This window comes from Galleria mellonella, unplaced genomic scaffold (genome assembly GCF_026898425.1).
Source record: "Galleria mellonella isolate WM207_F2 unplaced genomic scaffold, CSIRO_AGI_GalMel_v1 utg32, whole genome shotgun sequence".
In the NCBI taxonomy this organism is placed as follows: domain Eukaryota; kingdom Metazoa; phylum Arthropoda; class Insecta; order Lepidoptera; family Pyralidae; genus Galleria; species Galleria mellonella.
The window spans coordinates 433701-447928 of record NW_026442075.1 but is presented as its reverse complement, the minus strand read 5'-3'; the positions used below and the strand labels follow the sequence as shown (position 1 = coordinate 447928).

At 36.4% G+C, this 14228-nt stretch overlaps 1 protein-coding gene across 2 annotated transcripts in view; it reads left to right on the top strand.

The window, feature by feature from the left end:
* Positions 1–14228, top strand: part of LOC113522110 (bumetanide-sensitive sodium-(potassium)-chloride cotransporter-like) — a 58644-nt gene that overhangs the window by 4750 nt on the left and 39666 nt on the right. The window lies entirely within an intron of this gene.

Sequence of the window (14228 nt, the reverse complement as noted above, 5' to 3'; positions counted from 1 at the left end):
AATTTTACAATTAAAAATTTTAAGTATATAACTATATAATGGATACGTTAGTTTTTTTTATACAACTTAGAATAGCAAACAAGCTGACGGCCCACCTGATGGAAAGTGGTAACCGTCGCCTATAGGCATGAGCAGTACCATAGACATATGTGCTAACATCTTGACTACATTTATGTAATTGTTGATTTTTATGGTATTGTTCATGTCTATAGGCGACGGTTACTCCACTAGGCGGACTATCAAGTTATTTGATGTTTCAACTTGTATAACATACTTCTATTTAATTTTGTATGTGTATAATAGTAGTTACTTATCGATCTACTAAACTACAAAGTACCGGATTTCAAATTAGATTGATAGATAATAAAATTGTATAGATACAATGTGTGTGAGTGACACGCGCATGACGGTAATTAACTGAACAATACTGTTTTGTTTGATGACACCTCGTAACAGTCATGGGTTTTGATTTTGCTAATTTATGGTACCTATTTAAAAGATCTGAATTATATAAAAGAATGAAAATTTATTGAAAGGAAATACTAGAGCTTTTGCCGTGCGGTCCCGGCATAGAACGAGTCACCTTCTTTTCCAGTGAGTATCGTAAAAGCGATTAAGTGAACTTAGTCGAAGGATGGGTAGCAGTCTCCATTTTAAAATATCACCAAAGCCAAACTGCGGTCGCCTAGCCAAGTAAAATTCCCCAATCCCTATGTTCAGCAGTTAACTGTCCAACGGCTGATGTGAAAAAAAAAGTTAATGACATCGCATGGTGTATTGAATTCGAATTTAGTAATGGAAATAAAAAAAAAATAAACAACAAAACAAACACTACTGAAAAGAAAAACGGTGTCTTTAATCGTCACAATGGTGTTATGGGACCTACATGGGAGTAAAGGCTATTGAAAAGATAATTATCAAAAACTGTTCAAAATTGCGTTCAAACACACTAATGGCCTGATTTAGCAACGGTAAAAAAACACACACAGAAATAAATCTCTTTTTTTTGGAAATCGTTTAAAATTGTGACCAACGAGGACGTATTCAATCAGAGAAGAATTCTCCCTCATTTATCCTTGTAAACGAGGGAGAGTTTTACTGTGATGGAAATAATTAATAACAGGAAGCAAGATTTTAGGTTTTTACGACATGATGGCAATGAACATGTTGGAAGGATTTTGTTTTATTTTTATTTTAAGCAACTTAGAATGGCTTTAAACAGTCTGACGGCCCGTCTGATGCAAAGTAGTAACAGTCGCCTAAACACATGAGTAGTAACACGGACATAACAGAGTATACTGTGAAATAAAAAGAAAAGATTAAAGGTAGAAGAAGGAGACCAAGAGGAGAAGTTAGGTGTAATTTCTCTTAGGAAAGTAAAGAATATGTTTTGGGACAGAGCGATTGGAGAAAGATAAATGAATTATTTGTTTTGACAAAAGAAAAGAAGTTACCAATTGATCGTTTCATTTTATTGCCACTACAGTAAGCGACTTTTACCAGACGTCATATAACATAGCAATCGCGATATTACAAGGAATACTGTCGTATGATAGATAGATGGGGCAGCTATCCTCATTAATCAAAATGTGTCAAGTCTGGCCGCTACGAGCGACTAAAGAAATTCACATACGAACATACATATACATTAAAAACAATACGCTCCTTTATTTGGACAGGCGTGTAATAAAAGTAATGTTTATCTATTATTTTACTGCCCATAAGGTATCTACTTAATCGCGCATCAAACTTCGCCATTTGCGCATATGTGTTCTGTACAATGGGCTATAGCTATTCTGTTTCAGTTTATGATACAATGTTGTATATTTTTTTTCTTATGGTTGGAGTTTTTCAAAGACGAAAAGGAGTGAGCTAATGGAATACGCTCACAGTCATCAGGGCGCTTAAAATATGGGTGGGATGTATAGGTTCGGGGACAGACAGTGGATTGGATTATGCTGGGATTGGTTCATGGTTATGGTGGTTGGTGCAGTGGGATTATTGGGTGGAAATTGTATCAGAATGGGCTATGATAGAGGATTAGAGGGATGAAGGGGGATGAAGTAGTGTTTTGGGTTTGAGTGCTGTATGTGATGCTATGTGATGGTTAAACGCAAAAGCAAAAGAGGTGGACTTGAAGGTTTGATGTGAGCTAAGGATTGATATGAAGTGGAAATGTTACATATTAGGAGAAGCATAAATTGCAAACATGACATACATAAGTATTTTATGTTATTTTCAAAAAATGGCCGATAAATCCTTTTGGATTGGGCAGCATTCATGTAGCTTCTATTCGAAAAATTAGAAAGTAAAAATTTTGTCCAGTGCATTCTTTCAGTACTGTCATATGCTGTAGAGATGTGGACAGTGTTGCTGGGAAAGTGGAAGTCAGTGGAAAAGGGTTTTTGTTGGGAGTTTCTCCGGAAGACCAAATACAAAACAAGATAATCCTATAAACGCTCAGAGAGCTAGAGTATGTGATATAGGCGATAGCATTAGTAGATTAAAGCGGCAGAGGGTTGGTCACATAATCTCAGAACCGATGATTGTTTATGCAAATATGTTCTTAAGTGATAACCGTGTTTAATAAGCGTTGCCTAGTTTTTTTTTCAATGGATGCTAATGAAATAGTAACCCCGCCTGTACTAACGATATACGCCGACCATGTACCAGTGAGCGATAATAGGTGACGATGAAAGGGAAGATTAGTTAGCACATTGTGGCAAATATACTAGGAATTAATCATGATGGTTTCCAGGGGGAACCGCGTTGTGATCGACTAATAAGGCAGGGTTAGCCGACTTGATTAAACCTAAGATCTACTGTTTACTGACGAAACCTTGTGCGATCTACTAATTATGTACTTGAAATCTCAAATAAAACAACATAGTTCAGTACATAATTATATAGTATTGTAGTATTTTTTATTTTATTAAGAAGGAAAACATAAAACTGGAAAATTATTCTCAGTAACTACTTATTTATATTAGTGTGAGCATTGCGTCTGAGCATCTTCCGTTAGATTAGCAAAATATTATATTGTTTGCCTTGACACGATCAACTGGACTAATAGTCACGATCGACCGTTTGGCCACTCTTGCTATAGGGTATATATTACTAGCAATACAGTTGCTAATTCTAATTTTTAATAATCCCTTCTCCCCAGGCTTTGCCAAGTTAGATGACGCGATGATATACGTAAAATTGTGGGGAACGATTGGATATGTAAAGTATAGGACAATATAAAGTAGCTCAGCTTGGAAAAGGTTTGTAACTAGCAGTAGACTGCTGTAGTCTTCTGCTGATAAACTGGTACCGGATCAATATTACACTATACTATATAAAAAATAAATTAATAAAAATCTATGTACTCGAATCCTTTATAAGCATATATCTTCTGTCTGTAATGAGTTGTCTTGAAGACTCACCGTTCGTGGTGAATACAACGTTTTGCCAAGCATATTTGAATTCAATATGGCGTTGGCGAGCATATTACTTTCGCATTAATTTGGTTTGTTAAAGATACCTTCCACTGCTGAATACTTGCTTGGAATTTAAAATGGCCACTTCAAGTTCTGATGGTCAGATTCGAACTCACAAACTTTAAGGGCTATGTATTGGGGTAATTATTATTAAGGTACGACGTTCTTGATAAATACACAATGAAATACCAATTAAATATGAATTGCTTCATCTATCATCAATTAATTCTGTTAATAGTCACCAAATAATCAGATTTATGACTAATTCGACTGATATTACGTATCTATCAACAGTATGCAATGTTATGCAACCTTGCTCTTGGTCCTAATGATTATAGTTTGTATGTATAAATAACAAATATATACATATATTATAATTATGTTTGTGGTTTTGCGGTGGTCCAATTAAGGCTACCTTAGCTGCACATAAGTAACCGCTGAAAGTAGGCTCGTCAAAATCATTAATTAAGTGGAGTATTGGAATATTAAAAAAAAATTGTTATCAAAGATCAGGGGATGTACCATGAAATGAAATTCTGAATTTTCGCGCTCATTTTCGTGTTTATGTTCATATTGAAATCGGCCCAGTAAATAGACATTTCGTTCGTCATAAATCCTACCAAAAAAGTCCAAAGGAACGATATTTTATCATTTTTAATATTTTTTTTTAACGTAATTTTAACATTGAATTTTGGAAAATATTTCATGGTAGACTCTCTGATCAGTCGTTAACCGTCCATTGCAGAACATAGGCTTCCTCCTATTGGGGTGTATTGCCAGTTGTTGCTACGTTTAGCAAGTGGTTTGGTAACTGTAGTTAGGTTTTGGCGATGTTTGAAAAGGGACGTTGCTGCTCATCCCTCAACAATTAAGTTCCCGGATTCGCCTCATAGACACTCACGGAAAACAAAGAAGTGGCCCATTCTATGCCGGGACCACATGGCGAAGTCATCAGAGATATTCTTGTTAAAATACACAAACTGATTGTATTCAGTATTATGTACTTTCGAATAAAAATCTTGTGAAAGTTTCGCTTGGATGTTTGTTACTCAATTCGAATTTTAATTAAAAATACATTGTAGAGCTGTGCCTCATTGCCCGTTCTTCCTCTCGTTATCTCGACAAGGCCAACGCATTGGCTAGATAATAGTGACAAAAGATATTGAGCATATTTTGTATCCCGATATGTATCCCGAGTCTCTGGCCGATCATGACATTTGGTGCCATGGCCATTCGACTGCGCGATAGTGTTAGTATTTAATCGCTTACAATCAAGCGGGTTATTTTTTTTTAATGGATGATAATGGAATGGTAATCCCGCCTGCGCTATCCGGTATACACCAGCGGGGCACCAGTGAGGGATGATAAGTGAAAAGAGCAGGTCAATTAGCCCATCATGATAATTACAACTGGGATTAAGCATGATGGTTTCCATGAGGATCACGTGGGGGTCGACCTGACAGGGGTATATAGCAGCAGGACTGTTTTTTTTTTTAATGAGTGAAAATGGTATGGTAATCCCGCCTGCATTAACGGGATACGCTGGCGGAGCACCAGTGAAGGGTGATAGATGAGAATGAAAACAGGCCAGTTAGCCCATCATGATGAATTCATCAGGAATTAACCATGATAGTTTCCAGGGGGAAACGCGAGGAGGTCGACCTGGTTGGGTATATTGCTAGCAATGGGATTCTCAGTCTCCATTACTAACAATCCCTTTCCCCAACAACGGGTCTGTTAGACCCTATTACTAACAATACTAAGAGCACCAAAAATAAATAATTAGCGCTGTTATCAATGTAAAAATCCCACGCTTGCGTTGTTATATTACTCACTGCGTACTGTACCACTTCGCACGTGACGCCACATGTGCTACTGAGGCTTTTATTATACGAGTATCATTCAATTCTACGCATTTTACAGTCCACTTGAAAATGTGGCGACCTTGAGAGACTATACGGTTTTTACGACTTTGTAATAGTACTATAAGCTTTATACAAAGTAAAATAGAAATATTGATTATAACCTGGTTCCCGTGGCTTTATCAGCGTAAATCAATATAAAATATGCTAAGTTAAAATATAACCTATCTGTCTACCAAATTTCATTCAAATCCGTATAGTAGTTTTTGTTTGAAAGAGCAACAAACATCCATTCATAGCTATAAACTTTCGAATTTGTATTAATAGAATTAATAAGATTTAAATCTTTCCATACTAACTTGAAAAGATTCTTAACCTAGAAAAGTATATAAATATATTGTGCATGGAAGGAAGAAGGAGTAGTTCTCTTAAGCAGGGCACCAACCCGATGATTGACTCAATCAGAACTGTTGGGGTGGGGAAGGGATTATTAGTAATACAGACTATTAGTCCCATTGCTAGCAATATACCTTATCAGGTCAACTTCCACGTGCCCCCCCCCCCCTGGAAACTATCGTGCTGAATTCCTGGTCAATTTATCACGATGGGCTTAACTGATCTGTCCTTTCATCCTCACTTATCACCCCTCACTGGTGCCGGGGGGAAAGGGATTGTAAGTAATGGAGACTGAGAATCCCATTGCTAGCAATATATCCAACCAGGTCGACCTCCTCGCGGTTCTCCCTGGAAACTATCATGGTTAATTCCTGATGACTTCATCATGATGGGCTAACTGGCCTGTTTTCTTTCTCATCTATCACCTTTCGCTGGTGCTCTGTCAGCGTATCCCGTTAGCGCAGGCGAGGTTACCATACCATTTTCACCCATCAAAAAATCCCTCACTGGTGCCCCGCCAGCGTATACCGTTAGCGCAGAACTGTCACTAAGCTTAATATTCAGTCAGCGATGCATATGGCCTAAAACTGGAAACCTGGAGAGTATTATTTGGGAGGAGTATTAATGATGGTCACGATTCTCAGCTTTGACGATGCGACTGTGAAGCAGAATACTAACTTGACAGCTGAACGCGTCATGTTTATAGTATGGACAATTTTTTTATTGTTTTCATACTAGTTTTTACTCCCCTCTTCGTCCACGTGACCGAAATATGTTTACTGACCGGGGGAAAAAGTAATCTATATCCTTCTCCATTCCATATAATTATACCAAATTTAATAGTTATTCGATTAGAATTATTTTGTTTAATTCCCGCTACCATTAGTGTGTGTGACTGCCAACATTCGAAAATTGACCACCACTATTACCACCAGAAGTTTCACAACTTTTCATATTAGCCATCAATCTCCGACTGCCATTTTATACACTCACGTTTTGCGACACGTGTTTTATCTCTGAATAAAGTATCTTCTTGCAAATTATTTTGATGAGTGAAAACGGTATGGTAACCCCGCCTGCGCTAACGGGATACGCTGGCGGAGCACCAGTAAAGGGTGATAGATGAGAATGAAAACAGGCCAGTTAGCCCATCATGATGAATTCCTCAGGAATTAACCATGATAGTTTTCAGGGAGAACCGCGAGGAGGTCGACCTGGTTGTGTATATTGCTAGCTATGGGATTCTCAGTCTCCATTACTAACAATCCCTTTCCCCCCTCTTGCAAATTATTAGATCGCTACTCGCAGCCTTGTATTAACTGTCGTGTCTAGTAGTAAAAGTGTGGGTCAAACTTCGAGCGTTGGCAGTCATATACATATTTAAAATAGCGGAATTATACAAAATAATTCGAATCAAATAACAAGTGATATGAACTTCTGCATGATCACACTTAGTTCAGTAAAAATTTCATAGTGTTCATTTAACCAATGTTAAGCCGCTAAGGCACTATATGGCAACAAAGAAACAAACTCACTTTCCCATTTATAATATCAGTAAAGATTTCTTGGCGGCCGTAGTTCTTCCGTTATTACATGAAAACCATTCTTATCAAGCGGTCTAGGTCAGAGGCGCCTACTTGGACGAACCAATAAATTATAATAGCGGTAAATTGAATAAGTGCACGGGCGGCAGTAAGCTTCCTATAGCCTCGCTCCACGTCTTAGGGTCCGAGTGTAGCTACTCTTTGGTGTTGCATCCCTTTTTTTTATCCTGTGGAAGAACTTCAGGACTCCACGACACGTAGCGAGAAGCAGGGTGATTTATATGGGGTTACAAATAGTACTGTTATAAACCTCAAAGTGTGGGGGGAAAGAGATTGTTAGCGTTAACGCTCACTTTTTATCTTTATCCGAGCAGTAAGTGCTTTATATTATTCCCAAATTCGTGTATAATATAGTATATATCATATAGTGTAAGCATATTTGTTATATATATTTGTTCGTTTATATATGTAGTTTTAGTATGTATATATATCAATAATTAGTACTACCGCATTCGAGTATTCTGACACTTCCCTATGGTTGACTGGAAGAGAATGCTTTTAGCATTAAGTCCGCCATGTATACATATTTGTACTTATGAATAAATAAATAAATGAAGTTTGACAGCCCCATTGCTACCAGTACGCTCTTTTAAGTCGACATCCATGTAGTTCCCCCTGGAAACCATTGTAAACAATTCTTGTTGAATTCGTCACGATGGGCTAACTGACCTGCTTTATCCTCACTTATCATCCTTCACTGATGCCTCGTCGGTGTATACCGATAGTGTGGTAGGGGTTATCATTCCATTATCACCTATTAAAAAGACCTCAAAGTGTAATTTTATAATGCTGTGGGTACACGTGTGCATTTTACCACGATTATGACGGTGACGGCCCCATCCCGCATAGATTTTGTGGGGCAGACTGCACATTGTAATTCCTGCTTTAGGGAGGCACCTACGCATACACCTCTCACCCACGTGGCATGACTCATAAGACTTCGAACCCGTGATTATAAATTTTCATTAGCTATTTGAGTTTCTAATGTAAAATTATACTTTTATGTTCTGATAGCAATAAATGCCTTTGTATGTGAGGGACTACACAGATATACACATATACATTTTTCAATATTATTTATAAACATTTTTGTTTTTCCAAAGTTTGACTCCATTTAGATGCATGCTACGAGGTGTAGCATTAAGTCGGCCTATTGACTAAACATTTTTTGTACATATATATTGATAGATACTCTTTATTGTTTCCTCTAAAAGATTACAATAGTAAACTTATTATAAATATAAACAATTACAAGAAAATATTACAATGAGAAAACAATGGGCGACCTTATCGCTAAAAGCGATCTCTTCCAAGCAGCCTTTGGATGGCAACCTATATACAAACGTATCTATGTCTATTTTCTTGTAATGCCGTTAATAAAGAATAAAGAAAAAACGAAAATTCACGATATGTAGGTACTATTTGTTAATATCCTTTAGAAGCCTGATTAGAAACCGGCCGAATTTTAATTCCGAGTTCCTACACGGAATTTATGTTGATGACGGAAACACTTTGCTACTGTATGGATATTTTTGAAATAGTTGTCGCCGAAGGTCAAAATCAAGGTTAAGTTAATTTTTATGGAGGCATGTTTTGTTGTCTTATAGATATTGTGTTGTAATTGTTAAATCTTTATTGTACGTAATTTACATTGGACACGAAAAAAAGATTTAATATACAATGGCGGACTTGTAGAGGGCTCTCTTAGAGTTAAAGTTTGAGAAGCTAAAAGGAAACTATAGAAGGTTCGAAGGTAGAAATTGTACAGATATTTTTGCGGAATAAATTCTTGACTTTTCAATCCGTTGTCCAGTACAAGCTCTGTTTAAACTGTTGGAACTAGATGGCGTTGTGCCATATTTCCTAGGGTTTTTATTATTATTATTATATTTTAACCCAATCGGCCAATAGTCTGTTATATTGAAAAGTATGTATGTATATTAAAATGTTGTATTTTGTTATGAGAGGGACTGGCTGAGAACCAGCGCTGTGCAGCTGTACACATTGCACTGGGACACTCACAGCATCAGCTGAGCCAGTTCCTTTTGTCTAATATGAGATAATTTTTATATATGTAATATTTTTGTTTTTTTCTTTTGTAATTGTATTTTTCTGTTCTATTCTATACTAAAAGGTTTGGACATGTAGTTCGTTGATGATTTCACAAGCCGAACAGTTCCTGCCGGTGTGGCGGGCATACTGTATGAATGCTTATGTTAATGGAAACGTGATTTATATTTCGTTCGTGCAAGTAGGTGGTAGGTGTGTCGGATTAGGTCGTCGGACGAACGGATGTGACGGTGACTCGCTAAGGTGAACAATTTGTCGACTGTCTATATTTGAGATTCTATTATGTCTATATTGTTTTCAGTTGAGAATTTAAAAATCATTGATCCATATAGGACATTTTTGGTCACTAATATAATTTTTTTTTGATGAAGGAAAAATTGAATTTTTTGTACTTGACAGTCTGCAGTTCAATAGTTTTGTTTTTCGATGAAAATAACCGCTTTTGTGTAATTAAAGTCGGCTTTTTTTGCATAACTTAAGAGTTTGTTTTTTAAAAAAAAAAAGCAATTATAATCGTGATAAAATGCACATTATATAAATATCATTGTAGTAAAATAAATAAATTAAAAAAAATAATTAAAAAATTACCATTAAAAATCGTGAATTAATTATTGAAATAATTTTTATTATTAATGATCTGTTCTAACATGGCTAATATCATTAATTCGATTTAATTTAAAAAAATACAGGCCAGTTGCGGAGTTCTTGCTTATAATGCAATATAATGTGAAATAGCAGAGTCTTTTTCATTATCGCTTGCTTTACCTGTAATATTTCTTTCCAAGAACGGATTAATAAAGACGGCGATGTCACATCCTTATAAAGGCATATAAAAATAAACACAGTCCAGAAACATAAAGACTAATAGAGCTTATGCGTGCTCGCGATAAATATAGAATGGCTAAAAATAACTACAAAGGAATTTAGATCTTCAAATTGTATCTGGAGGATTCGTTTTAGCAGTTCCTCTATTTGCTACAACTTTCTATAGCGGACTCATAGACGTAGTATATTGTATGTACTACGTACTGACAGAGACAATAGTTTGTTTATGTACTTACGTAGAGACAGTACTGCTCATGTCTATAGGCGACGGTTTTTTTTTATGGGTGGAAATGGTATGGTAACCCCGCCTGCGCTAACGGGATACGCTGGCGGTGCACCAGTGACGGGTGATAGATGAGAATGAAATAGGCCAGTTAGCCCATCATGATGAATTCATCAGGAATTAACTATGATAGTTTCTAGGGGGAACCGCGAGGAGTTCGACTTGGTTGGGTATATTGCTAGCAATGGGATTCTCAGTCTCCATTACTAACAATCCCTTTCCCCCCTACAGGCGACGGTTACTACTTTACATCAGGTGGGTCGTCTGCTTGTTTGCTATTCTAAGTTGCATAAAAAAAATTCTTATTGTGGCTTCGTTTCGCGATTACGTCACAAATTAATTTTGATTTATTTTACAATCGATATCGCATTCGTACATTATTTTCTCCAGCCTTACATTTTACATACACTACATACATACGTACATTATTTTCCTTATTTTTCTTTGTGGAACAAAATAATGTTGGTTACGAAGTAAAATTAAAATTCTAAGTTGTATAAAAAAAAAAAAAAACTTTGTCTCTTCGACATTGCACCCACGTCACTGTTAACACTGTGGTGTCCAGTATACTAAATCGATTGGACGGCAATCGACAACAATTTAATTAAATTCTATGGTTTATTACATCATTCGGAAACTAATTGCCTGGCAACTACTAATTAATGTGATGTGAATTTGTAAACAGGAAAATTAAAATTATTAGGTACTTGTATGTATTGACGTGTTTTAACTTTATTTTTAGGGGTAGAGGGTGGGGGGGGGGTTCTTAAAGGTCTTAAAAAAGCTCGTAATATACTTTCGGATACTTTGAGATATGTTTTCGTGCATTATCGAAAGCTCCGTTCGCATTTTGAGGTGGGCACAGTATAGTTCTGGGGTGGGCACGAACCACTTGGCCCTTTTTCAAATATATTTATGCGTTAACATGCGTTAAATTATGCACAAATAACAACACTGTTAACTAGCTGTTTTAAACACAACCGAGAAATAATAATCTTTCTTTATGGCAGTGAATTTACTGGGTACAGAGGAATAACACCTGAGTCCTCAGGAATGGCAATGCATGGGCGAAACAGTATACTCTGTTATGTGCATGGTATTGCTCATGTCTATAGGTGACGGTTACCACTTTCCATCAGGTGGGTCGTCAGTTTGTTTGCCATTCTAAGTTGTATAAAAAAAAAAAAAAAAAAACTTTTTCTAGCGACTCGCTTCAGCTTTGCAGTTTTTTAATCGACTTCAGGAAGAAGGAGGTTTCTCTATTCGGTTGTAATTATTTTTTCATGTACCATATGTTTATTGTTAACTCTGTCAGTTCCAAACTGTTTTGAAGAATTTTTTTTTTTGTCTGAAGTTTAGTATTAAGATCAAAATAAGTGGTATTGTCGTAATTAAATTTTCGTCTATCGTTTGCTACAATTTGAGAGATTAAATAGCAATAGTATTTATTACGATTAGAGAAAATGAATTCAATAGGTGATAGTAGGGGGTAAAACAACGTTAGCCGGGTCAAGTATATGGCTATATACGTATATTTTATACATAAAAGGAAGCTATGTAATAAATTGCGTTAATCAATAAGTTTTTGACACGCGCAACGTAACGGCGTGCTAATTTTTAAAGCGCACAAAAATACTGCCCAAAAATAAGGTAAATATACTATATATATAATATAATAGATAGACAGATAGATAAACACTTTATTTGAGTCATCTATGGCACACGTAAATTTACAACAAAATTCATATAATCAAGTTACATAAATACAAAAATAAAACTCAAAAATAAAATACAAAAAAATACCAGAGGGAGATTTTGTACAAAAGTTGTTTGCTTGGGCACCACTGTCCAATTCGTGTATTCTACTGTGAAGCAGTTGTGTTTGCATAAAAAGTTGTTGGAATCGAGAAGTGAATAAACTTCGCATCTGCGATATCCATATGGATATTATCATTATCATCATGGATATCGCGAAAATGCGAGTATATTTTTTTTAATGCAATTTGGATTAACAAATTTTTCGATGGTACAACTAAATTCCAATGACGAGTGGCAACTGTCGCCACATTAAATAAACTCAGTACAACTTCCGTTACAATTCCTGACAATTAAGATGTTATACTTCCATACTCTATAATTTCAAATTCAAAAAGACTTGAGTATGACACAGCTTCGTGGCAAAATCCTAAATGGAACAAAGTTACATAAATATTTAGATGTCTCTCTAATTTCTGTTCTGTTTCAATGCACATTGTAAATTGTTGCGTGGGTTGGCGTTATCTACATTGCTATGATCAATACGTATGCTAAATATGCAAATTCTTTTATGCGTGATTGAGTAATCAACGTCTCAACATTCCGTTCCGCTGTAGGTATACAATCATATGTACTGTTACTGTACTTAATGTTATTGAACCTTTTTTTATACAACTTAGAATGGCAAACAAGCTGACGGCCCACCTGATGGAAAGTGGTAATCGTCGCCTATACACATGAGCAGTACCATGGACATAGCAGAGTGTACTGTTACGCCCATGATACCCCCCATGCGTTGCCATTCCTGAGGATTCAGGTGTTATTCCTCTGTACCCTGTAAATTCACGCCATATCCCACCCTTCAAATCGAAACACAGCCATGCAAACACAACTGCTTTACGGTAGAAACACGAATGGGACAGAGGTATCCAAGCAATCGACTTTTGTACTCAGTCTCCCTCTGGTGAGGGAGACTTAGTACAAAAGTACTTAAGTGAAAGTATGAATTCAGATGTAAAACAAAGATTTCCAAAATCCTACTTGTGACTAATATTATAAATGTGAAAATTGGTGAAGTTGTTTCATCATATACATGTCATATTAACCATGAATTGTTCACTGCTGAATGCAGGCATCTCCCTTGGGGGTTTTGTCAGTGGTTGTCAAACTTGGCACGTGGGTTGGCAACCGCAGCTAGGCTTTAAAAACGTTTTAAGACGGACGCTTCTGCCCATCTCTCGACTATTAAATTCCCTTAGTCGTCTCTAATTACATTCGCAGGAAAGGAAGGAGTGGCTCATTCTATGCTGGGGCCAAACAGGAAAATATGTAACACTTTGTACAGTAATGAATAAGGGGGTTAAATTATAGGATATGAAGTGCATTTTACGTACGGCTAATAACTTTGGTTTCACCCTCTAGATCTGGGGTGGACAACCGGTTGATCGCGACTATCTAATATTTTGCTAATCCAGCGGAAGATGCTCAGACGCAATGCTCACAATAATATAAATAAAGTAGTTACTAAGAGTATTTTTTAGTTTTATATTTTCCCTTTTAATAATATAAAAAAAATGTACTACAATACTACATAATTGTTTACTGAACTATGTTGTTTCATTTGAGATTTCAAAAAGTATGTAAATGGTAAATCGCACATGGTCTCGTCAGTAAACAGTTCTTTTTTTATTTATTTTTTATACATCTTAGAATGGCTAACAAGCTGACGGCCCACCTGATGGAAAGTGGTAACCGTCGCCTATAGACATGAGCAGAGCCATGGACATAACAGAGTATACTGTTTCGCCCATGATACCACCCATGCGTTGTCATTCCTGAGGACTCGGGTGTTATTCCTCTGTACCCAGTAAATTCACGCCATATCACATTCACCCTTCAAACCGAAACGCAGCCATGCAAACACAACTGCTTCACGGTAGAAACACGAATG